We start from the raw sequence: 26,112 nt of genomic DNA, 5'->3' as shown, positions 1-26,112 counted from the left end.
TAAATAAAATAGCTAGTATTAAAGTGAACTCGCAATCAAAGCTACATTTGACTCTTTTAATCCTGTTTTAAATGAAGTTTCACAGTAGTCACACTGCCTATTTTTCCTTGCTTCAGGGCAAGGGTTTACTGTTTAGCTCCAGCTGATGCTGCAGTTTCGGAAAATTGGGGGAATAGGGTCAAAATTGCCCAAGCTGGATAAATGAGAGATGCAGAGCTAGCTGAGTGAATTCTTTAACCCAGATGCAGATGTTCACATTTAGAATATGTCTACGTGAGAGACAGAATCAGCATGTATAATTCCACTTATTTCTTACTTGTTTAATATAGCTATGGAGAAAAAATTCGGGGGAAGCATGGTCTTTTTGGAGAGACCTCACCACCATTCCTTATGGTAAAAAACTGTGGGCTCCCAAACTAGCAAGTGCTATTTATAAGATATTTGCCCTCCCCTACCATTAACTTTTTATATATTATAAACGTATACCAATTTTGTATGAAATATTTGAAAAAGACAAAAATTGAGCCGTTAAATTCAATAAGGGGCGGCCCGGCGGATGAGTGGTTAGCGCGTCTGCCTTACAGTGGGGGACCTGGGTTCAAATCCAGGTCTTCAATGGGAAACCAGTGAGGTGTTGGGTGTTGGGTGATGGAAGAGCAACTCTATCATAGCAATTTCAAAATAAAATACGGATGCTACGGATGTATTTACACTTTAAGGAATGATTTTAAGATTTCATGTTTCTCTAGTGGAATTTTATTTTCATAATGAGACATTTGTAATCTGAATATTACGTATATAGAGACATTTGTAAGTAGAGGTACCACTGTATTCAATCCCTCCAAAAAACAGCTGTTCATGTGCAGTACAATGGTTAAAGGGGCTATTTTAAAACAGATTTATTGCTATCACAGCTAAGTTAATGAACTGTCAGCATCACGCAGAGCTAAGAAACCACAACAACAAAGAGAAACTTGTGTGATCCCTGCAAAATTACAAACATAATTAACGTGTTTATTAGTGGAAGTCACTTTACGCCTTAAAGACAAGATGGCATATCTATGTTTTTCATGCTATGCCTATGTCCAGGTTTGTGTATGTCTGTTCATTTTCCAGCCTTTTCAGAGCACTTTCACAGGAGGGCACGCTTCAGAGCATGAAGTTCATCAATATTGGGATTAATCGGTTGCGGTTCAATTGTCATGCGTGATATTTCAGACCTACAATCCTCTTGAGGTGGCTTTTTTTGATGAATGGGCAATTAGCCGCTGAGTCCTCATGCCTGCTGGCTGACTGATCTCTTTTTAATGACACTCTTCTTTCTTTGATAAAACACAAAATGAATCATCGATACCACAAACCCTGAGGAGCCAACAATGCAGAATATAATTGTAATTGGGTTTCTACCGGCACATTGGTAATAAAATGTATATTTGTGTGTTGCAGTTTGAAAAGATTTTTTGAGGCAATTGTGGTCAACCACAGTTGGATGCACATGTTTAATTTAGATAAGATTTTTACTATATATACACCCGCTGGGTAAAGGTTCATTATTATTCTAAGTTTATTTAGATAATCAACATTGATCTAATAAGCCTGTCCTTGTGTCGCAGCGTGCTGAGTGTCGCAGCTAGCTGAGTGTCTTAACCGAGCTTTCTATCCACTTAGAACTCCAACTGATTATCATTGTTTTTAGTCCGAGTTTTTGATGCTATCAAAGAACAGTCCAATTAGATGTGGCAAGTCTCCCATCTGAAATCCTCTCTTACACTTAACTTTTTTTTTCCTTTTGATAGTTTAATCAGAAACTCATGAATCATTAATACAATTGGAATGAAAAGACAAAATGAAATTCTCAAAGAAAATACTTTTTTTCCCTCAAGACGATGCAGTCTATATCCTGGGTAATGGGCAGAGAGTAATATTCAAGAGTTGACATGTAGCTGTTAAACTAGACCTGACCGATAAAACGATAAGGCTAATTATTTATTCATTCATTCATTTATTCATTTTCTGAACCGCTTATCTTCACAAGGTTAGTGGGAGTGATGGCGCCTATCCAATCTACTCGGTTGCAAGCCAATCGCAGTGCACATCAAGGAAGAAAACCATTCACGCTCGCACTCATGCCGAGGGACATTTTTTTGGCTTGGGGCAATAATCTTGTGATAATTTTTTTTGCCTTTGTGCAATTCAAAATTGAGAAAAGACAAGTCACTTCACAACATTAACTGCCGCATGGACGAAGATGGATGGTGGCTACCCAATGCATCTGCCGTAAATGGTGCATTGTACAGCAGTGGCGGACAATAAGTGCATCACAAGTCCACCAACACCACGATTAATTTCAACAGAGACAGCTTTTGCGCTGGCCACCAAATACTGCCTCCCTCTGCGGCTGGGCTGAGCATTGTTCGAAATGAGCCGTAGAGGCCAAGACATGCAATTCCTTGACATCCTGGATTTAGTAGCTTTAATGTGCATAGTGGTAACCTCACTTTATTTTTCCAGTTAAGAGCCATCGTTTGGTGAATTTTGTGGAGTGCAGGTAGCCTAAGGTTGACTAAAGAGGGAGCTTTTTGTTTATTTATGAACATTTAGTTACCTCACAACAGTCATTCATGTTCTGGAGTGTTTATCCCTATAAGGGTTGTGGGGGGTGCCATAGCCTATCCCAGCTCACTTTGGGCCCCAAGCGGGGGGACTCCTTGAATCGGTGGTCAGCAAATCACAGGGCACAAGGAAACGGACAACCGTTTACACTCACACCGAGGGGCAATTTTGAGTGTTTAATCAGCCTACCATGCATGTCAATGTGGGGGGGAAACCTAAGTACCCAGAAAAAACATGGAACCAAACTCTCGACCTCAGAACTGACTTGTCCGCCCAGTGTGGAAGTGATTTCCTGAATTCATTTTTCATGAAATACTGGTTTTAGGTATTAAATACTCCTAAATAAATTTGAAAGACAATCAAATTTATTTTGAGATAGTTCTTTTTTTAAGTCAAGACTGGAAAGGTACAGGTGTTTCTAAAAACTAAATGATGTGTGGACACTTGAAAAGATGTAAAGTAGAATCTGATTCTGTGGATTTCGACATAAGTGACTTCATAAATATCATTATCATTCTTCTGACCTTGGGTCATTGCTCACTTTAGAGGCCCCAACTTTGGTCGAAAACATTTTACCGTGATGCACACACAGTCCTTTAGACAAATCAAAAATCAAGATTATGAAGGGAGACGTCTCAAGCGTGAGTTCAGCCATGGTGAATATTGCTTCCTTTATTGTATTTACCTGCAATTGTCAGCTCTTTGTTGCTTCTGCCAGATATAAACAGTTGAGCATTTGCGTTAACACTCCTCCCGCTTAGAATACAAATTTGTTCTTGAGTGCTTGCCAAATGGCCTCTATATTTTATGAACCATCTCTTGACAAATGCACCATCTTGAGACTAATTATCACGGTTGCACTCAAACACAAAGCTCGTTCATTATCGCAGTAGTGTCACATTTGTTTTGACTTGGCCTACATGATGAAAACAGTGCAGTGGAACTGGGCTTGTGTCGTTATTTAAGATATTCCTGGCGTTACTTTTCCAGTGTTGGCAAACACCCTGATTTTCTAAACGATGATCTGTTCTTGTGTCTATATGTCAAAATAGGCTCATGTTATTTTCCCTTCTTGGGTCTACACTGGAACCCAGTCTATTTACAGAGGTGAATCTACCATAAGTGAATGTTTTATTTAAATATACTAATTTAACCAGGAAGTCGTAGCGAAATCATGCCCCTTGAATTACCTGTAATCCACAATAGGGTCGTGGGGGTGCTGGAGCCTATCCCAGATGACTTCGGGCCGGAACCGGTGGACACCAATTGGTGGCCAGCCAATCGCAGGGCACGAGGAGATGGACAACCATTCGCTCGCAGACCATGGGGCAATTTATCGTGTCCAATCAGCCTACCATGCAGGCAAGCAAACTCCACCTAGGTGGATGGGACCTGGATTTGAAGCCAGGACACCAGAGCTGTGAGGCCAACTCGTTAATCGCCCGCTCGACAGGGCTGCCCCTTGTTTGAAATCACTGAAAATAAATCAACATAATGCCGTACAGAGAATAGGATACTTATTTAATTATCAAAGCCGTCAGAGTCCTCGTAATGAGAAATGTGTGTGGTCATGCTGTTTCACTTAAGTAGTTGATGGGCTACTGTATTACAATTACACTATTACTTTGTAGGGTCACCATGATATGGGTGATCTCCAGTGACATATGGTGAGGTTCATGACTGGTGAGGTACAGACAAATTTCCCTGGTCTCTTTTGGTCACAACCTGTTCCGGCTGCTGCCCTCTCTGGCAGATGCTACAGGTCTCACAAAACACGGACAAAAAGACTTAGGGACAGTTTTTTTTTTTTTTTATCCCAGAGCCATTCGGGCTCTGAACTTGCATTAGCAACGAATGTTGTTTAACGGGAATGTCAAATTTCCTTTAACAAAAACATAAAGTCTACATGACACATAAACTGGCAAGAAATGTATTTGGGGATATGGGGGCAATCACTCATACGTAGCTTAATAGCAAACTGAATGAGGAAACAGTTTACCGAATAGCCATTGATGGCGTTTAACTTTTCTAGTGGTTTGGGCTAGCTGGGGAGGATGTGATGTCACTTGGGATCCACTTCAGGCGCACTTAAAAAAAAGTCCAGCTGTTTGAGAAGCTGAAAATGAGCTTCTTCAATTAAGCAGATGGTTTCAATCTTGGCACCCGTCTGGCACTTTCTAACGTATTTCACATACGTATATAGAAGCAATCATTCATTTTCCATACAGCGGGGGTCGCTGGAGCCTAATCCAGCTGACTTCGCGTGAAAGGCAGGCTACACCCTAGACTGGTCGTCACTTACAATCATACCAACACCAGCAAGAATCGAGCCCGCACCTGCCCACAACGAAATCAGGCGAGTGAACCTCTACACCACGAGGCAGTTCCTATATAGAAACAAAGTTTTCAAAATGACTACAGAATCTCTTGAACCTAACTAGCCTGCTTATCCGTGTTTGTTAATGTGCCTTCTTGTGCAATTAATGCATTATGTCTTTACTTTATACATCTCATCTCGTTATCTGAACCGGTTATTCTCACAGTGATCCCGGGGGTGTGGGTGTTGGAGGCTATTCCAGCTGACTGGGCTAGTGATGGGGTGCAGCACCCTGAGTCAGTGGCCAGTCAATCAAATGGGACATGGAGATGACCATTCACACTCATACCTAGAGGCAGTTTAGAGTGTCCAACCAAGCCTGTTTTTGGAATGTGGGAGGAAACCAGAGTACATGAAGATAACCCACACAGTCCCAGGAAGAACCTGCAATTCCACTCCAGAAGACAAACCTGGATTTGAACCCAGTACCCTATAACTTTGATTTGAGGCCAACGCTCTAACCACTCAACTGCTGGGCCGCCTCTTCTTTATATAGTATATTTGGGTTTTTGACATTGGATGGATCAAGTTGAAATGATCTCGATATTAATACTCTATGCAAGAGAGCAATTATGTTGACCACACTACACCTTGAAATGTGAGGGTTTGTATTGCATGAGGCCCAAACTGCACTCGTCCCAAGAATTATTATTTAGCACAATAATCAGAAAACATTAGATCTAACCAAACCTTACTTTTTTCCAACGAGTGTCTTGTGTTAGGCATAAGCAATTTAATATTTGAAAGATTGGTGGGAGAGGTGTCACCATGAGAGATGCTTTAATGCAGAGCCATCACCTTCTGTTCAGTTATACACATGCTGTGATAATGACAAAGCTGACTCGTATTTACACTTTTGAACCTGACATCTTTCAGATTTTGCTGACATTTAAACAGTTTACTGGTCTAATCCTAATATTCGACTCGACTTACACAACAGCTCTTCTTGAAATTCTTGATTTCATTGGGCTGACATTTTCCAAAGCCATCTATATTAACAAATCCCTCTGTTCTCCATCTGTTACTTTCTCTTTTAATGCATTCATATAGATATAATGTAGTTGTGACAGGTAGTATAGCAAAAATCCCATCCCAAATGTTGGAACAAACATCTTTATGTGAAGATTTATAATCATTGTACATTTGCAGGGGGGACAGCTGGCAATGAAGGAAATATGTGTCGTGTGTGCCAGTGTTGTGGTTTGACACATCTGGGTAAAGCGATGCAAGGGGGTCCTGACAGATATGGGCTAAGCAAGAGCCTTCTCACAATCTGCTTTGACTCACTGAGACTTCTCAAACATGCTCACCTCCTGCTGTCAATCCACACAACCGCTAAATATCTGGCAACCTGATGGTATCAGCCATGTTAAGTCATGCACCATTTAATGCTTAGAAAGTTGGGTGTGAATGCAAAAGATTTACTTCTTCGGAAGATTCTGAGAGATTAGAAGTATATGCCACAAGTGAGAGAAATCTGAGCCATTTAGAGTTCATTTTATCTGAAATGGATCAAGTTTACTTATGAATTTATGTGTGTATCAGTGCGTGACCATGGAAATGACGTAGAAAGAGTCACTCTATGATTTTGTATCATATTCCTCTATTTCTGCTGCAATACTCTCCAAAGCTTAGCTTAGAAGTAATCAAACAAGCAAGTGGTGTGTATTGAAATCTAATGTTTTGTGATTGTGTGCAAGCTTGCAAGTGTGTTTGTGCGTATGGGTGAGCTCCCAGTGGGGATTGTATTTCGGTCAGTCAAGCCTGACAGATAACAGCCCTCAGTCCTGGTCACATCTATTATTGAGAGGATGGGAAATTGATCAGCTGTAACAGTGTGTGTCTCTTTGTCTTCTCAGCAGTGGTGTGTTCTCTGTCCACCAAGCATCTCTACAGGCCAATTCTTTCAGCTTTAGGCTTCAAACCTTTCACAATTTATGCATTCATACATTTTCAACACCGATTGTGCCCTCGTAAGGGTCGCTGGGTCCCATGAGTCTATCCCAGCTGACTACAGCCGAAAGGATCACCCTAGACTGGTCGTCAGTCAGTCAGAGTGGGAATCAATCCCACGCTGTCCGGACCAAGGTCAGGCAAATGAACCACTACATCATGTGTCGCTTGGGGATATGACAAAACATTTTGTCATGTTAAAAAAATAAAAATAAAAAACAATCGTTATTGATAATTATCACAATAACTATTACATCTTTTTTCTTTAAAATTTGAAAATTCAAACTTTTGTGAATGAGTAGAAAAATTACTTTCCTTGTTATTCAATTATGAAAGTAATTACTTTACCTAATTTAAAAAGGAAAGAAAATATAAAATATGATGATTTTAAAAAATTAGTTTTGTTGTGCAATAAAGATAAGACAACTCACTCCGTACACTATGTAATTTCCCGAATACGGGATGAATAAAGTTATCCAAAGTTATGAAAAGTAATTAATATTAAAACCTGCAGACATTTTGTCAGGCATCTAGATGTTTCTGAATTTGTCTTCAAACCAAAGGTGCAATATGAAAGCAATAAAACAATCAACTGATGACATTACCATTTCCATGCAGACTATTTCAGCCTCACAAAAAACTATGTAAATGTACCTTTCATGGCCATTTAATTTAGTTTTAGATTCATGTTTTGACTTTTTTGTTTATAACGGAAAATGTTTTTTTTAAGGTCATTTTGTTCCCTGATTAACAAAAAGTATTTTTGTAACGTTTTTACTACACTTGCATAAAATGGTGAAACTCCTTCATATCAAGTAGGAAAAGAAATACTGGCTGTCCACAAATGAGGAGAGTGCATTAAAAATTAAATGAATGAAAGGAAAATGACAGGGAGACTTCACTTGGATCTTTTATGGGAGTAGTTTCTGTGTTGCCTTGCACCTCATGAACTCTCATTTTGGCTGTGTTGTCGTCCTCTTACTTTCATGCTCTGTGTGAGCTGCTCTATAGCAAACCATGCATCCATTACAATTTTATTTATTGCATAATTTCACTGATAATGGATCTGTATGAGTTTTGATAATTTATTTTGAATAGTAGGGCGGGCCGCTCTCCTATTCAAAATAAATTATAAAAACTCATACAGATCCATTATCAGTGACATTATGGCTGAGTGGGGGGGACAGGGGACGGGGGGGCTCGGGTTAAAATCCAGGTCGGTCCACCTGTGTATGGTTTGCAGGTTCTCCCCAGGCCTGCTTGGGTTTTCTCCGGGTACACCAGTTTCCTTCCACATTCCAAAAACATGCACGGTAGCCTAGTTGGACACTCTAAATTGCCCATAGCTATGAGTGTGAGTGTCAATGGTTGATTGTCTCCTTGTGCCCTGCGATTAGGTGGCCAACGATACATGGTCTGCCTCTGGCCCGAAGTCTGCTGGGATAGGCTCCAGAAACAATTTGCGTACTGTATCACTACCATCTTTAAAAAATTACGTGTCTGTCGACTGTTGTTCTGCCAGCTAGTTAGAAAAAGAGCCATTCAAATTAACCATTAAATAGAGTATACAACTTAAAATCAATCCTGTTAATGATGAATACAGTAAATTGTTCTTCTTTATCTGCAATAATGGAGCCATCAAAATGGGCCGGAAGGCCAGACGAACAGCTCAAATTTGGTCAACATCTTAGCCAGGAGTAAAGGCTTGGCTGAGGTTTATACTTTGCTGATATCCATTTTAGTTTCCATTTTCACTAAAACACAAATAACGTCTCTAAATTGTCTGAAAAACCTTTGTTGTTTAGTTTTCTGGCAGATGTCTGAAAAGCATGAATTTTTGTTGAAGCTCTTGTTGTGTAGTTTATAACAACCCAACATTCCTGACACCATCCCATCCCCAGCCTCCCTGCTTTCTCTTCTGAGTCTCATGAAGAGCTTGAAATCATGTCGCTGGCTCACCTTTGATCACTCTCACTGGGAACTCTTCAGCACACGTCAAGTGTTTTATCTTTGTTGTGTGACGATTCACCCGGAAAAGACCACACATTGCCAGTCAACACAGCTGTTGATGACAAATCTGTTCTTAAGAAGAAAGGCTAATTTAACTTCAATTTATCATGCCAAAATTGCCTTGCATTTTTTGATAATTGCTTTTTGTCTCTTTCAATGCTTGGTGTAAAACTGTCACTTGTGTAAACATGAGAGATGCAGCTGCGACCGCAATTAACTCCTCACTATCGCTAATGAAAGGATGAATCCGCAAGCAAATCTTGGCTTCCTTTCATATGCCAATCCTCCATTCATTGTGCTGACTGTTGTAGGAAAGGCGGTCTGTGTTCAACAAAATAACTATCTGTAGCTGGAACCAGAACTTACACCTGTCAGCCCTGTCTTTTGCCACAGCATCATACTTTACTATACCAACAAGCGAGACCCCTAACCAAAAACTGTGGTCATGATTTCCTGATTACATCTATGAGTGGGCCTCAAAGATTGAGAACCATGACTCCTACGTTAACCCTCCCCATAAAACTAACATTTCTTTTTTGCAAGCACTTTTCCACCCATAGTCAGAAGCCTGTCTGCCGTTAAATAGGAAGTGCAAGTCCAGCCAACGGTGAATGACAGACTGTTAAAGATGGAGGAGTGCTTAGGCTAAATCTTTGAAGCTATCGATGCAGACTATTGATGTATTTTTTTTTTTAGAGTGACATGCAGACAGTTTTGGAGATGACCAAATACATCTAATCCATAACATTTGCCAATTTAATTGGATTATAGATCAGATAGATTGAAGGGCTTTTTGAAGCTTCAGTTAACAAATAAATTTGTCTGTTTTGGCATTTGTCTGATTTTGTTCAGTTAAAACTAAATTTGTTGGTCTGATTGCTCCATTTGGTCAAGTGCAAATGATACCTATGGTTTGACTTTAATTGTGGCCTAATTGTACAGTGGAACTAAAAGAATTCAAAGACAAATAGGCAAAACAATGAATATTCGTATGAAAAAAAACATATATCAGATTATTACGATGTATGAATTTTTAAAATAATTTCCCACGGCACACCTGAGCATCGGCACACTGGTTGGGAAACACTGACCAAAAAAACACTGGTGAACGGAATTAAAGTTTTCTGCATTTAAAGTCTTTCCAAGTTATACTGATAACGTCCATTTCTAGCAACTGGTTTCTTCATCAGGATCATTATCAGGCTACTGGACAAACAGCTTGCTTGTTGATTCAGGCGAATTTGAGGAATGAGACATGGAAAACAGAGTGGATCAGTGACATCGTTGGCTGGAGTTGGTGACCCCTGGCCTTGTTTAAGGAATCAAAATTTGCTGTTGAAAGCAGCTTTAAGGAGTTTGAGCATATTGGCAATTAGACAACAGACATTAAACAAAGGAGTCTTGAGCAATTTAAAGAGTTTTGATGTATTTGCAATTTCAAAGTATTCCCCACAATGCTTGTTCCCTAACCACACGAAATGTAAGGGTCTAGTATTGTATTTCTTAAAAAAATAGTCACATATATATTTTTTAAAACACATAATCCTTAATGTAAATTATATATTAAGTGTCTTTAAACCTCCAAAACTTTGTTGCTTTGAGGAGTGCAAGTTTGTTGTTTTCTTAATAAACTGACCCTGATAAGAAAGTAAAACATCCATTGAAAACCATGGCGTTATACCATTAAAGGAGGGAAAAGTGAGCTTTAAAACATTCAAATGTTAGAAGCCGTTCTATAATTTTCATTGTATTTTTAAAGAATTGTTATGACAGTGCTTCAGCTCGAATCATAATCATTTTTCATGTCTTTTTGTAAAAGGGAAGTTTTCTGAATAATCCAGGAGACAGTACATTCCTACCTATATAAATTCATTTATTCTGTTTTGTTTGTATCGCTTTCTCCCCCCCCCCTCCCTTTATATTTAATTTGCACGCATCTTAACAATTGAAGCGTGTATACAGTACTTTATTATGTCACTAAGTTTAGTGGCATAGGCTACAATTTGAGAGCCACCAAAATAGAGACATTAGGACAAACAATTGGTTCTATGTATCGCATTCTTGTGAATTTATCGCCTGTGTACAATTGCTTCTTCTGCCACAAAATGAAGAGATCTTTCAAAGAGATTAAGTATTATTTGACGTACTATCTGAGAACCGGCTATCGTCTTAAACCCCCAATTCTCTTTGTCATTATTAGTGGCACCATATCACTATTTTTCTGCAGTCAATCCCTTAGATATAATCTCCCCCATGTGACCACAGAAGTAGCCGACTCATTTTTAAAGGCCAAGATTACACAAGCGGCTTCTTCTCAATCTCTTCATCTCTCTCTCTCTTTGCTAATCCAAGTATTTTACGGCTCATCTTTGAGTCTCCCCCCACTGTGTACCGAATTCTTCCATCCCATCCTATCCTGTCTGCCCTTTCAGGGCCATCCCCCACCTCCCTTTCCCAACCATACTTGACCTTGTCTTTGTACCATCTACATTAAACAGATGCCCCCTCCCTTTCAGGCTCTCAGAAAGAGTTTATTGGTATGACAGGCCATCATCAGCAGGAAACTACTAAGCGTAATGGGTGCAAGCACGCATCCACTCATGTAAACCAGCCACAGTAGTTCACCACAGAGGCAGGTTGGTAGTGGGTGGACACACTTACACACGCATATGCACACACACACACTTATAACACACAGCCTCTTTCACAGTTGAATGAGCATCCACTCCCAGCATGCCCTGTTTTCTCTTTCTTTTAAGAGCAAGAATAGCCAGCAAATAAAACATTAGATGGGAACTAATGACTGTTTGATTAATTCATTAGGCTAACACTTTATTGCCAGGTTCTGGTTCTGACTGTTTATTTTCTAGCCAATATTCATACAGCCCTATTTTACTGTAAAATTTCAACATTAAAGAAAGCACAGCTTGCTTTAATGAAATGCGGCTCTCTCCAAATGTGCTGTTTTCTTAATCAAAAAGCATTAATCACATTTTGCATGTACATATGCCAAGCATCTTACTAGAAATTTAAGGTCTCACAAACTAATATTTTTACCAAATCAGTTGTAAATTATATTCAAGTTCCCATTAAAAAAAGAAACAATTAGTTCTAGGGCCAAATTTTCCCCATCCTAAAATATTTTTACACTGCATAAGCAATGTTTTAAATAATATTTTCACATTTCTAATGGCTATACAATTGTAAAAGTTTATCATTAAAGTGAGACATGTTTTAGAGCATTGGTGTCAAACCGATTCCGCCGAAGACCGCTGTGGGTCCTGGTCTTTGTTCCTACCGATCCAGTCCCAACATTTTAACCAATCAGGTGTCTTCTAAAATAACCTGACTTTAATTAACGGATTACACTTGCAAAAGGTATCATCTTGTTGAGTTGGAATGAAAATCTGCACCCAATGTGGCCCTTTGTGGACCAGTTTGACACCCATGTTTTAGAGTACAACACCTCACTAACTTATTTATCAATTTTGAGTGTCATGCAACTCCAGAAAGAGAACAGAATGCCCATAAAACATGGAAACCACAAAAATCCTGCCTTTGTCTCACAAAAACAGCCAGAAATTGTTATTTTTATGACATTGTAAACATCACCTCTGTTGTGAAACGCCATTGGAGCTACTGATGTAAATGTTCCAATGGAAATGAGTTTGTCAGTTTAAATGTAGGGCGGGTGCAGCACATCTGCTTGAGTAGGTCATCCTTAAGTTTCTCCCAGAGAACACGGGAACGTGTTCAATGGGAGCAGTCAACTGATGCATTAATGTGTGTAAATGGGTGTTAGTGAAAGATAAATTGGGCAAACTAATGTTGTAGATAAAAGCGCTCAGTGACACATCTCACATATAACCTGTGAGGAAATGGCATCATTTTAGAATCTGGACCACAAATGAGACTATCTAATGGAATGTGTAAAATTTAATTGGACTCACTCGCTTATTATTTGATAATTTTGGCCGCGTTCAAACTGCAAGTCTATTCGTGATTTCCTTCCACATATGTAATGAATATCAGATTTCTTTTTCACAGTATTTGATTGAAGAGACCAACTTCATTTTTTATTTTTTCATATCCGCCATTGGTATATTGGTTAGAATCGATATAACTTCATTATGAATGCATGTATACGACATTCAAGTGAAGCGGGGCTGCAGTTGGTAGCTTGAATTGTTCTGAATGTGAAGGATCAGTGATTCCAGGCTAAGACTGCCCTATTTTGAAGTGCCCTTGGGCAGGGCACTGACCCTTATTGTGCCCCCAGTGGCTTGGCAGCCTCTTACATGGAAACAGCACCATAGGTATTTGAATGCGTTGGTGAATGGGTGCTAAAGCGTTTTGAGCATGGTAAACTCATATGTATTAATACGCTATGTAAGTACTCACCATTTACCATTCACTCAAATCAGGGTGGCTTGGTGACTGAGTGGCTAGTGTGTTGGCCTCACATTGGGAGACCTGGGTTCAAATCCAGGTTGGTCCAACTGTTTGCAGTTTTCATGTTCTCCTTGGCCCTTCGCGAGTTTTCTACAGGTACTCTGGTTTCCTCCCACATTCCAAAGATATACATGGTAGGCTGATTGGACACTCTAAGTTGCCCTTAGGTATTCTTTTTCTTGACAATGAATGTGAAACTTCTTGTAAAAAAAGAACTACTAGGCTCTCACAGCATAAAAACCCTAAATTGCCAAAATAGCTTTGTGCCGTAATCTTCGCCGAACTTCCGTAAAGACGGAAATACGTGATGATGAGTTACAGTGCACATGTTTTCCCAGATGTACAGTAAGAGTCTCATATGAAAACCAGATACAGTTAATGGAGTTAATGGAAAGTATATTTATTGGGTGAAATGCGACGTACAATAGATAGGAAGTATGGAAAGAGAAAGGAGATAAGTCAACTCTGGGGTGATATGAGATTAAAAATAAATGCAGTGATAAACAAACAAATGGGTAGTTTGATAGAGAATATGTAGGGAGTGTTTTTCTAGGTAGAAAGATGATGGGAAATAAAGATAGTGACAGACAAACCAAAGTTTCTTCTTGGATTTACAGCTCGCTTTCTTTTGCTGCTTGGTCACAGGCCTCCTTTTTCCATCCTGCCCTCATCTCAAACCATCACCCTCACTCCTAATACATAACTTTTCACTCATGGGATATTTTTAATAGAATTAGGCCATTTGTTATCAGTGGAGCGAGTAGCCAAGCAGCGAGTGAGGCGAGATTGAAACAGCGATTTCCAATTTGAGATTGTGTCACACACATTTCTGTGCCTAGCTAGATAGCATCAATGAATCCCCACCACAATCTCCCCAACTCACTTTGTCCCTCTTTTTTTACCTTGCTTACCATCATTCACTCATGCCACTGCATGTTTTTAGCCCCACTCAGGCCATTTGCACATGCACGACTAACATCTAAATGCATAAAGGCTTCCCTACTGTCACTCTGGTTTGGTGGTTTGATTTGACGCTTCATCACCTTGTCTCCTCTGCTCTCATCTGCAGAGCGTCTCTTTCTCCTCCCAACCCGACCACTTAAAATCTCCAAAAATCTATCTCCTCTGCTACCCCTCTTTTTGTTCTTTTACTTGTTCTCATACCATTCCTATTCCTCCCACACTTGTTCATTCTTTAGCATCTCTTCCGTCTCCGTAGTTTTGCATCTCCGCGTCCTCCCACACTTTTTCCACATCGCCCACCTGCGTCGTTACTTTCCAACCCTCCCTTTCCTTTTTATCCCCGCCATGTCTTTGTAGACCCACAAATCGTTCTTCCTCCCTTCAACCGTCATCTGCTGTCCCTTGCTTCATCCGCGCTTCCTCTGCCTCTAGGCGTTAGATCCCTTTTGACTTTTCGTGTCAGGTCTCCGGATTTTTGTTTTACCGCCAGAGATATATCGTTTGTGTGTTCATGCAGTACAGTCCTTGTCGCTTGTGGCCACATTTGAGTGAATGTGTGGGACAGTGTTGGAAAATCTAGATTGATACTTCTGTTGCTGTGTGCATGTTTTTGCCTATTTGTTGAAGGGTATTGTGTGGCTTCTCGTGATCATGGAGCTGACTTCTTACAATACTTCAGTTGAAACGTTTTACTAAATAGAATGGCTGCCTTAACAAATGTCTTATTTCCCTCTTTCATGAACTATGCCTGACAAATTACCTTGATTTTCATTGTCTATTAAGTCACTTGTTCTCTTTTGAACACTCATCATAATTGCAGGCTCTATTCTGCAATGTGTACACACTCTTTCAACTTCTTCAACAAAAGCAAAAAAAACCAAAAACATTGTACTGTTATTTATTCACCTTCCTTAGCCTCTCTCCCTTTAATGTAGAATCCTTTGTAGACATTTTTGTTTTGAACTTTGCATAGTAAAATACAGCTAAAGCACAGATGAGTATTGTATATGTTAAAATTTGAAAAAATGCAAAGGAGCTTTGTCTTATTTAAATTTAATGATGCAGACGAACAAATATAGTTAAAACATATTGGTTAAACAATTCTCAGAATTGTGTTAATGATGTGCACATCCATTTATATATGCAGAAAAAAATGGAAGTTCTCTCCTTAGTTTCAGTGACATTCTTATTCTTTAAACAAAAATGATGTGAAGCAGACACCACAAAATTATTGAACACAAAACTCGTCTAATAGTAAAAATAGCATATGTCTTAGAAGCATTTGGACAATGGTACATTTTTAGATTGTGCTTTTCCTTTAAATCCCTGCCAACTTATATTTAATGTTATTTGAACTACAAAGTGCTGGTGGGACTTATAAAAAAAAAATAATGTTTTGAAAATATACAAATGTTTGATTTTTAGAACTTCCAGAATGTGAGATACATTATATCCAATCATGACACATAATAAGGGCAAATGAAATATTAAAGTAAATAGATTTTCTCTAAAGTCTAAACTTTAGTATCTGAGAAAGATTACACATGATCAAAAAGTTCAGAATATATGTTCACTACTATGCACTTCATCTCCCAATGTCACAATTTTTGTCATAATTCAATGAATTTTATCAACTGCTACTATTCAATTCATTTATAAAGACTCACTGAGTCACTCTCACTCTCGCTTTCTACAAGTTGCATTGATGTCTGACTTCCCTCACTCAGCCTGTGGTTAATCGTGAGCCATCCACAAGATCATTTCAACTTTTGCTGAGACATTGAAAACATTAATTCTGGCTGTGTCGCTTCACCTCCTCATGAATAAAAACTATCCTCGAAGAGCTAAGAGCTATACAGCATACATATGGATAATTGTCCAGGGGTATAGTATCTTACCGTTAGGGACAACAAGCAACAAAGGAGAAGGGCAACAAAGGAAAAATGAATGGAGTCAGAGAACTAAAGCCAAGTCTTTTCCCACAGTAGCTTTACTGACTCGGTGGCTTGACATTGGCTAAAATGGGTAAAAAAAATCATAAAAACACAATCATAGTTCTCCAAGTTTGCTTTAAAATGACATTTTAGTGACATCATTGTTTCCTAACCACTGTGTTGCGGTAAATTACAAGAAGTCATACATTGTAATATTCCCGAGAGAAAAATCGTAATATTAAGAAATTCAAAATAAACCGTTATGAGGTTAAAATGTAAGTATTACAAGGTTAAAAGGTTAAAATATGACAAACTATAAATTAGAAATTGATTCAAATTTAGATTAAAGTCATTTTGTTTCGTATTTTTCTGTAACAGGAATTGGAAGTTGTTTGGCTTCATGGACTTTAACTTTTGTCGACGATAAGTCTGCGTGAGCACAGAACTGCTCTTTGCGTAATGTTGGGAAGTCAAAATAATTTTGGGAGTAAAAAAGTCGTAATGTCACAAGTTCTTTTCTTGTTTTTACGTTTTCAACCGGAATTAGTTTGGTTTCAAAGGAATCGACTTTTGGCAACATACATAAAATCTGTTGAGCAAAACAACATTCCTCTTCTCCTGATATTTGGAGATTTCAATAATTTTGGGAAAAAAATTCATAAAAAACATTTCGTTACATTAATTATTTTTACATAATTTGAACCGGAAGTCATCCGGGGTCCACAGATATCAACATTAGGTCGGTGTGAAAAAAAATAGATTTTTTAATCATTTAATCCCTGTTTTAAAAACTTTGATGAGAACAACTTTATATTGCTTATTTTTTCCGACATTGTTTTAAATGTATAGATTTTCAACTGTTAGCTATGATGTACAAAACGGTATATTTAACACAACATAATTACTGGTTCTAAACAACTAGCATTTCCATGGCAAAACAGCAGATATGGTTAACTCAAGTTTTTACTGAATAAATGCTCATGTCAGTGCATTGGGAAGGTAATCAAATATCTCTATGAGCATTAGAGAAGGCTCTTCATATTTATACCATCACACCTATTTTATGGGATATTTTCTCAGAACATTTACTCTTCACACATTGGCAATAATAATGCAGTAAACTTGGAGTATGAACCTTACTTTATTTTATCTATCTGCCCCTTAATACCGCTTCCCACTAGTGACCTCCTGTAGGCACTGGATTATGAACCATCATGCATATCCTCCAGGCCTCATCTTTCGGTTTCTTTTATTGAGCATGCACTGTTCATATCTCTTCATCTTCCATAGTCTTTATCGCAAAAACACAGATCGCCACTTTTTAATCATGCCCTGAATAAATGACACATTTATAATTAATGGAACTCTGTTGCACTGTGACTCAATGAAGCAGGGTTTCCCACACAATCTATGTACTTTTTAAACAACCAACCCAAATTGATTGACCTGTATAAAACTTTATGCTACATTGTATGCAACATATTACTACACACTGACTGAAGCCTTATGGCACAGAATTTAGAATATTTGTTGTCATTACCTTGCTTTGACGACTTGGACTGAATATGAATATAAGTTCAAATTGGTCTCAGACATTTCCTGAAAATAAAGATAAAAAGCCAGCCCTGAGAAAAAAAAGTGACTCTGGAGCCCTTCTTTTCCTCAGCTCCCTTTTTATGGGTATTTAGTGTCGTCGCACTATGAAAAGTGCTTTGTGGTGTCAGCCCCTAATAAGTACAGAAAGAAACTAAGACGAAGTCAGACTATTAATTAATTAATTACTATTTTCTCAGAATTTTCATCTGTCGTATTTGATTTTATATATATATATATATATATATATATATATATATATATATATATATATATATATATATATATATATATATATATATATATATATATATATATATATATATATATATATATATATATATATATATATTTATATATATATATATATATATATATATATATATATATATATATATATATATATATATATATATATATATATATATATATATATATATATATATATATATATATATATATATATATATATATATATATATATATATATATATATATATATATATATATATATATATATATATATATATATATATATATATATATATATATATATATATATATATATATATATATATATATATATATATATATATATATATATATATATATATATATATATATAAATAAATATATATATATATATATATATATATATATATATATATAAATATATATATATATATATATATATATATATATATATATATATATATATATATATATATATATATATATATATATATATATATATATATATATATATATATATATATATATATATATATATATATATATATATATATACATATACATATACATATACATATACATATACATATACATATATATATATATATATATATATATATATATATATATATATATATATATATATATATATATATATATATATATATATATATATATATATATATATATATATATATATATATATATATATATATATATATATATATATATATATATATATATATATATATATATATATATATATATATAACATAATATAGAATATTATTTGTTATTTTGTTTCTACCACCTTCAAATATTTGTGTTTAGCCAAGCCTATAGTTATTCATTCAGTCAGGAGTTATTTCTCACTTGCTGCTGATTTTACAGAGGGTTATGTGATGTCATAAACTGGAAATACACTTTAACAGTAAGCACAACTTATTTCAATGTTGGTGCACTTCTGGGATGCGTTTCCCAGTGTACATTTATAGCCCTAGTTTCATTTCAGCTTTGAGAAGGATGAAGTGCTTTACTGGCACTGACATAAATATCCTTTGATAGAGACACAGTACACAATTGTGTGTTTGCATGTATTCTACTCAGAAGAATATACTTTATACTTATATTTGGAACATTCACAACAATTGTTAGTACCCTTGAGAGCATGCCATTCATATGACCAAAGGCAAATACATTTTGTACACCACTTGCACGCACAGGTTCTTGGGGCATCTCATATTGACTTGCTCTGCCACTCCATCAATACGCTTGACAGCAGTCAGCATGACTCCAAAAAGCAGAGTACATAAAAAAATATGTCAGTTGTTTTATTTCTAAATTTCCTTGCGTTCTTTTAAACTGAATTTAGAGGATAATTTCTCTCCATCATTCACAGAGGAGGTTGAATCAGCCTATTAACCAAAGGAAATTGAATGTTGACACATCAGAGAACATTTTAGTGTCGGAATTAACCTGTGAACGTTTCTCTTTGGAAATCGGGAAGGTGCTGTGCATCAGAGACAATTTGTTTTGTTCAGAGGCTAAATAGGCTACCAACGTTCAACTAAGTTCATTGCTATTCATTGTCAGTGAAAAAAAAAATCACCTGAATGGCTTCATCATATTGCTGCCATAACAGAAGGCTATGTGGACACTTGCAAGAAATCTGCTCTGCCAAAGAAAGGAACATACAAACACAAAATATACATAGGCGCTATTTCACACTTTTAGAAGTGTACATTTTTTTTGTATTGTGACATACATGTTTTTGTTATATAAGGAGTGTAAACAAAATAATCTAATGTGTGATCACACCATGTTTGGGCTAATAAACTGAAAGTACACAGATTTAAAACCATGTAAATCACATTTTGAATCAAACTAAGTACGCCTACTGTCCACAGTGGGCTGGCAGAGGCTCCACAACCCCTGTGAACCTATCAATGCACTCTTTTGTTAATTTTTACTTGACATTGGTAATGTTGAACCCGTTGTGGATTGTCAATAATAAACAACAGGTTCAAGCATAAGGGTGAGTGCTCTTGTCACCAAGACAGCACCAATAATAAAGAAGAAACTAAAGTCATTGAAAGAAGTGCATTGTGTGGAACATTATGATCTCCAGATCAGTTGGTGTTTTCCAATTACAGGGGAATCAGTCTAGTTGATATGGTGCAGGTTCAGGGCCCATACATCATCATACAGGTTTACTATAGATTGGAGGCTAGCTTTTAAGTCTAGAAAGAGGACAAAATGGGCCAAGTGGAGTAGAGTATATCAGTTTGATGTGATAAAAAGGAACAAAGTAGGCTTGACAAATCTTAAGACTACTGAGCCTCCGTTTCAGTTCAACCACACACTGAGCTAGTTTCCACCAATTACATTCATGTCGATGTACATCCTGGATTCAGAATGCAACAATGGCCTCAAGGGGCTTCACTCTGCTGGTACACACTCGAACATCTCCTCCCGCATCCCCTGCCTGCCACTCTGGTATTCCTGGGTACACACTCACATCGACGCAAAGACACAGTGTGTGTGAGTCTAACACTCACATTTTAATCTCATCACACCACTAGCTCTGTCACTCTATATTACTCACTCACCAACCAACCAAATAAACACTTACCCACTCAACTATCCAACCACGCACACACATACTCCCTCCCTCCATACATATACATCTATTCTATCATTCCATCCACCCAATAAACACACCCACTCAACAACCCCACCACACACACTCCCTCCATACATATACATCTATTCTGTCATTCTATCCACTGTCTTCCAGTTTCATTCTTCTTCCTGTCTCCTCCTCAGGCTCTCCATCTATCCATCTACCCCACTTGCTTGTCTTATTCTCTTCATACATATTGGTGTGTGTGTGTGTTTGTGTGTGAGAGTGTGACCCCCGCCTGTGTCTGCATTTGTGCTCAGATGATGGTAATAAGGCTGGTGGTGATTGCTTAGGACGAGCAAAAAGAGGAATGGCATCTATTGATGATCATGATTGTGGCAGTCTGGCATTGGACTAGCTGTTTGGGGGCTTCATTATTAGTGGTAACGATAACAGCAACACCCTACTGCCTCCATTGAACGATTGAAGCTTCTGGCAGGCTGTATTTGAATCTGAATGTAAGAGAGGGGTTGGGGTAAGTGTTGTTGTTGTTGTTGTTGTTGCACTACAAGCGCCTGAGGATTGCCCTCAGATAGCGCTAGAGTTGCCACTGGAACGCGGGTTATTTCATCCGGGGGGTAGTCGGAGGTGAGGGGCAGTCAAATGTCTCCGGCTGGATGAAAAACGTAGGGTGCCACGTTCCTTGTTGGCAGCTCTGAGTGGTATTTGTTGGAATTCGCAGGCCGCGGCGAGCGGCCTCTCAGGAGACACCACGTGAAGGTTTCCAACTGTGTCTCCCCAGGTAAGTGTTGTGGACATGGGGCTTTAAGTGACGATGAGACTGAGAAATGATGACAGAGGAGAATATAAAATAGAAAATTGTGTGGTGTTGTGGATGGGAAGGAGGTTAAAGGGAGACATGAAGTGAAAATTGTGTGAAGGACCTGAGAGTACTTTCAGGAAAACAGTATGACAGCACCAGAGAGGAGTAGACTTAAAACACAATAGTATTACGCAGATTTGAATAAATATTTATGGTTGAGTGGTCTGAAAGCCCTTAAATTGAATTCCAGAAGTATGAGTGGAAATTAAAAAACTTAAGGGACAGACAACACATACTGTAAATTACCATCCTAAAGACGGTTGCTCAAAGACACTGGCACTAATTACTCATTCCCTGGGTCACCTCTCAATATACATAACATTCACCTTTTGTTTAGACAGTAAAGTTAAATACAGGGTAGGTTTAACCTTGTTCTTTTGCAGTTTGCATGTATACTCCGGTTTTCCTACCATATCCTAACATTCATGTTAGGCTGGTTGAACTCTAAATTGTCCCTCGGTATGAGTGTGAGCACCGATGGTTGTTTGTCCCCTTGCGATTAGCTGATAACCAATTCATTGTTGGGCCTACTGCCCAAAGTTCATTGGGAAAAGCTCTAGCTACCCTTTTGAGGATAAGCAGAACTGAAAATTAATGAATGAACTTTAAAATTTGTAATTTTATAACAGTAATAAAAGTAGACATTTTTCTTACTCAAAAGTAAGAAGACAAGCTTTTTTGTTTTGAAACAGAAGTTTAATCCAAACAACTGAGTAATAGTTTACATGAGCCTCCCATCGTGGCATTGGCTTTAAGTAAAGTAGCTGTTGTTCCAAGGGAGGTAAGAAGAGACAGAAAAGCGGGATTGAAACGCCAATTTTCCTTTAGAGCTTCGGTCTGATTCAAACTTAAAGAGTTGCACTTATTTAATCAATCATTATTGAGTTAGTTGGGACAAAAAACATGCACTGTTTTTGCAATGTTTGACCACAAAGGACACTTACATTTAAGAAGTGTGAGCAACAGAGCTTTCAAAGGCCTTAGGATACCGCAAGAAAGAAGAAAAATCATTACAATGAGACAATGAAAATATATAATTGAGCAAGGGAATGAATGTGTGAATGCATTTTCTGAGTTAGGGACTATATAAAATGGATTACTTGCACACAAACCTTTGTCACTGTTGAATCATATATTGCCTACAGTACATACAACAAATACAAACATAGCAAATAAAATTCTGTTACACAATGAGGAAGAAACAGTAAGTCAGGGTTTGAGTCTGTTTGTGGTTAGTTCGTGTCATCAGTTTTCCTAACCCCCAAATCCCACTAAGTCTGCTCCGGCCAATGTAGCAAATACGTTGCCATTGTCTACAATCTTAGAAATTCCATCTCCTCAGTTCAGCTCTACGTTTTTTCACTGCCCGATGAAAAAAAAGGGAGCAGGTCTATTTACTGCTTCGTCGACGCCGGGCCAAATTTACTTTTACAGTTTAGCATGCGCCAAACAGGAATAGAGCGGCAAAAATATATATCTAACTAGTAATTGCAATTTCAGGATAGCTAATGTTCTAGAATGCGAAGAATGTCTCAAAACTACTGTGTTTAATGTGTTATGTTAGCAAAAATTGACCAAAAAAATAATAAAAAATAAATAAAATGGGAAGTTATTGAATTGTCTTTAATTTTGTAATTTTGAATGTTATTTTGCATGTAGTTATTTTTATGGGGTGAGCAGACCAAGCATATTCATTCAATCATTAACTTTCTCTACCACTTACCCTCACACGGGTCAGAGAATGCTGGAGTCTATCCCAGCCAACTGTGGGCATTAGGCGGGCAACACCCTGAGTTGGTATCCAGCCAATTGCGGGGCACCAAACAGATTTAAATGCCTTTTTGAAATCAAACCTCATCAAATTTAATTTAGGCGTTTTTGGATTGTTGATTTTGTCAAGGTGGCCCAGCAGCTCGAGTGGTTATAGCGCCGACCTCACAGCTCTGGGGTCCTAAACTCAAATCCAGGTCGGTCCACCTGTGTGGAGTTTGCATGTTGCCTGCGTGGGTTTCCTCTGGGTACTCCGGTTTCCTCCCACATTCCAAAAACATGCATGGTAGGCTGGTTGGACTCTCTAAATTGCCCCCTAGGTATGAATGTGAATGCGAATGTTTGTTCGTCTGCTTGTGCACTGCAATCGGCTGGCCACCGATTGATTCAGGGTGTCCCCCACCTCTGGCTGGAATTCAGCTGGGATAAATTCCAGCACCCTCGTGACCTTAGTGAGGGTATACCGGTTCAGAAAATGAATGAATGAATGATGGAATGATTTTGTCAATTACGCAGTATAAATGGTGCCATTCAAAAATCTTCTATCAGCTTTAGTGATTATTTTCTTATTTTTGAACTGGTAATCTTCATGGATTTATGTTCAAATGCTCATATTGTATTTTACATGAGAAGTTTCATTTCTTATAGGCATTCTCCTGTGTTTGTGGTAATTTAGAATTCAGGCCATTCAATGCTGATTGCTACTACTGGGTCAAACAAACAAGCCAACACAAATATGGTGCTTCCATTTCATTGAACAGAACACTAGATTGCAGTTGGTGTGTTGAATGACCCACAGTGATAAATTATAACAATCCAGTTGGCGTGTAATGACTGTTTTTCGAATATGTCTGCCTGAAATTCCTCTCCTTTTAATTTTTTGTTAGCATGTGGCTGTTTGTGGTTCCATCCCTTGGTTCTATCCTGATTCAGCGATGCAATGGATAAAAGCCAAAGCCTGTGATCAAATTTTCACGCCATACTGCAAACATGCTCACAATGTGACAGGTCTGTGCAACTCGCAAATGTCTTCACTCATGTTAATAACACAGTGTGCTTTTCTTTTGACCGATCTTACCCTGGTGAATATTATTAAGTACATTTTAAAATAGCATATTTTACAGTCGATCATTGTCAACGGATTGCAATAATCTGGTTGAAACCTCACATTACTCTACAAATGATGCAAAGAGGTAGGGGAAGAAATCGATTGAAATAAAATATTTAGACTGGTAGTTAAATGAAACCATGTAGCAGAAGCTAAGGGAAAAGTCCAATAATATGGGGTTGCATGTTGAGATGGTCAATAATATTTTCACCTGGAAAATGGATCGACCGACTCTAGATATGAGAATAGAGCTGCTCTGTAGTCTTTGAATGACAGAGGAAAGCTCTGCGGTGGCCAAAACAGCAAGTGCCTTGAATTTTTCATAACAGGCTTTCACGGTGAGTTGACCAAAAGACACTTTGTACATTCACACCTTGTCCTTTGAGAGCAGCCAGCAGGTGATAAGATAAAGTGGGAGCAAAATAAATGCCTACATTTTTGTGGAAAATGGGATAAGATATTTAGTATTGGAGAATTTAAAGGTTCATTAATAAAATGTGATTGCAGTGTTGGATCCCAGTAGAAATCTGTGCGTTAGGTCCCGGTAGAAATCTGTGCGTTGGATCCCTGTAGAAATCTGTGTGTTGTATCCCTGTAGAATTCTGTGTACCTGAAGTGAATTTGACGGTCCTTTTTTTCATGACTGCACACAACATTCAAAGGATTTTATTTGATACATTTGACAGTGTTAAGTCACTCTTTAACAAACATGTCAAATATAGTTAGTGAATGCTCTGATTTGACCTGTCTAAACTGTGGAACTGTATCATTATTCTATGTACCCTCTACCGCAGGGGTGCTCAAACTTTTTTGCTTAAAGACATACTCTTCAAGGAGCCAACTTTGAGCGATCTACTCCTTTTCCCGGACCCCTGACAAAGTAAAGTAGTTATGTACTATATATACCATATGCCAGCAGGACCCAAAATAGTTTAAGCAGGTAATAATTGTGCTTGGACTCGCAATGGCGCTATTTCCCAGCTCAAGTCCCATATGAGAATCTATTACAAATCCAATCCTTAGATCAAATCTTTCTGTAGCTCGCGATCAATATCGTGAGCACCCCTGCCCGACTGCTAACCCATTTAAATTGTGGTCTTGCTAATACGATTTTTTTTATTTTTCTCTATTGATGTATTCATTTATCTCATTTTTCTGAACCGTTTTATCCTCATTAGGGTCGCGGGGGGAGAATAAGGGAAAACATGCAAATTCCACACTGGTGGACGTGACCTGGATTTGAACCCAGGACCCCAGAATATTCTATTAAATGGAAGTTTAAGAGTTACTTATTTAAAATGCTTAATATAAAATCTAGCAGAACATTTTGACGGCAGTATTATTTTTGCATTTTACCATTGTTGTTATGATCTTATTGAACTTAGGTTAGAAATACAAGTGCATACATTAGTAGAAACAGTGTCTTTGTTATGTGACTTGTCATTTGGCAAAATATTGTGCCAGCATGAAACGAACACACTGCATCTCTATTTTTAACGCATAAGAAACACAGTGAGAAGGTAGGCAAGGAAAATGCATAAACACCAAGATGAAAAGCAACCTTTTGCAAAGTGAACATTT

General features: G+C 37.7%; 1 protein-coding gene across 3 annotated transcripts in view; it reads left to right on the top strand.

Moving 5' to 3' along the window:
• cdh24b (cadherin 24, type 2b) overlaps positions 1-26,112 on the top strand; it is a 116,977-nt gene that overhangs the window by 19,058 nt on the left and 71,807 nt on the right. For 2 of the 3 annotated variants that reach the window (XM_077723994.1, XM_077723993.1), the window contains one exon: positions 24,311-24,431. The exons of the other annotated variant lie outside the window; for it this stretch is intronic. The gene's annotated coding sequence lies outside the window, so the exon portion shown is untranslated. The remainder of the gene's footprint in view (positions 1-24,310; positions 24,432-26,112) is intronic. 3 annotated transcript variants of the gene reach the window in all.

This window comes from Stigmatopora nigra, chromosome 9 (assembly GCF_051989575.1).
Source record: "Stigmatopora nigra isolate UIUO_SnigA chromosome 9, RoL_Snig_1.1, whole genome shotgun sequence".
Classification (NCBI taxonomy): domain Eukaryota; kingdom Metazoa; phylum Chordata; class Actinopteri; order Syngnathiformes; family Syngnathidae; genus Stigmatopora; species Stigmatopora nigra.
This window is presented reverse-complemented; position numbering and strand designations above follow the sequence as displayed.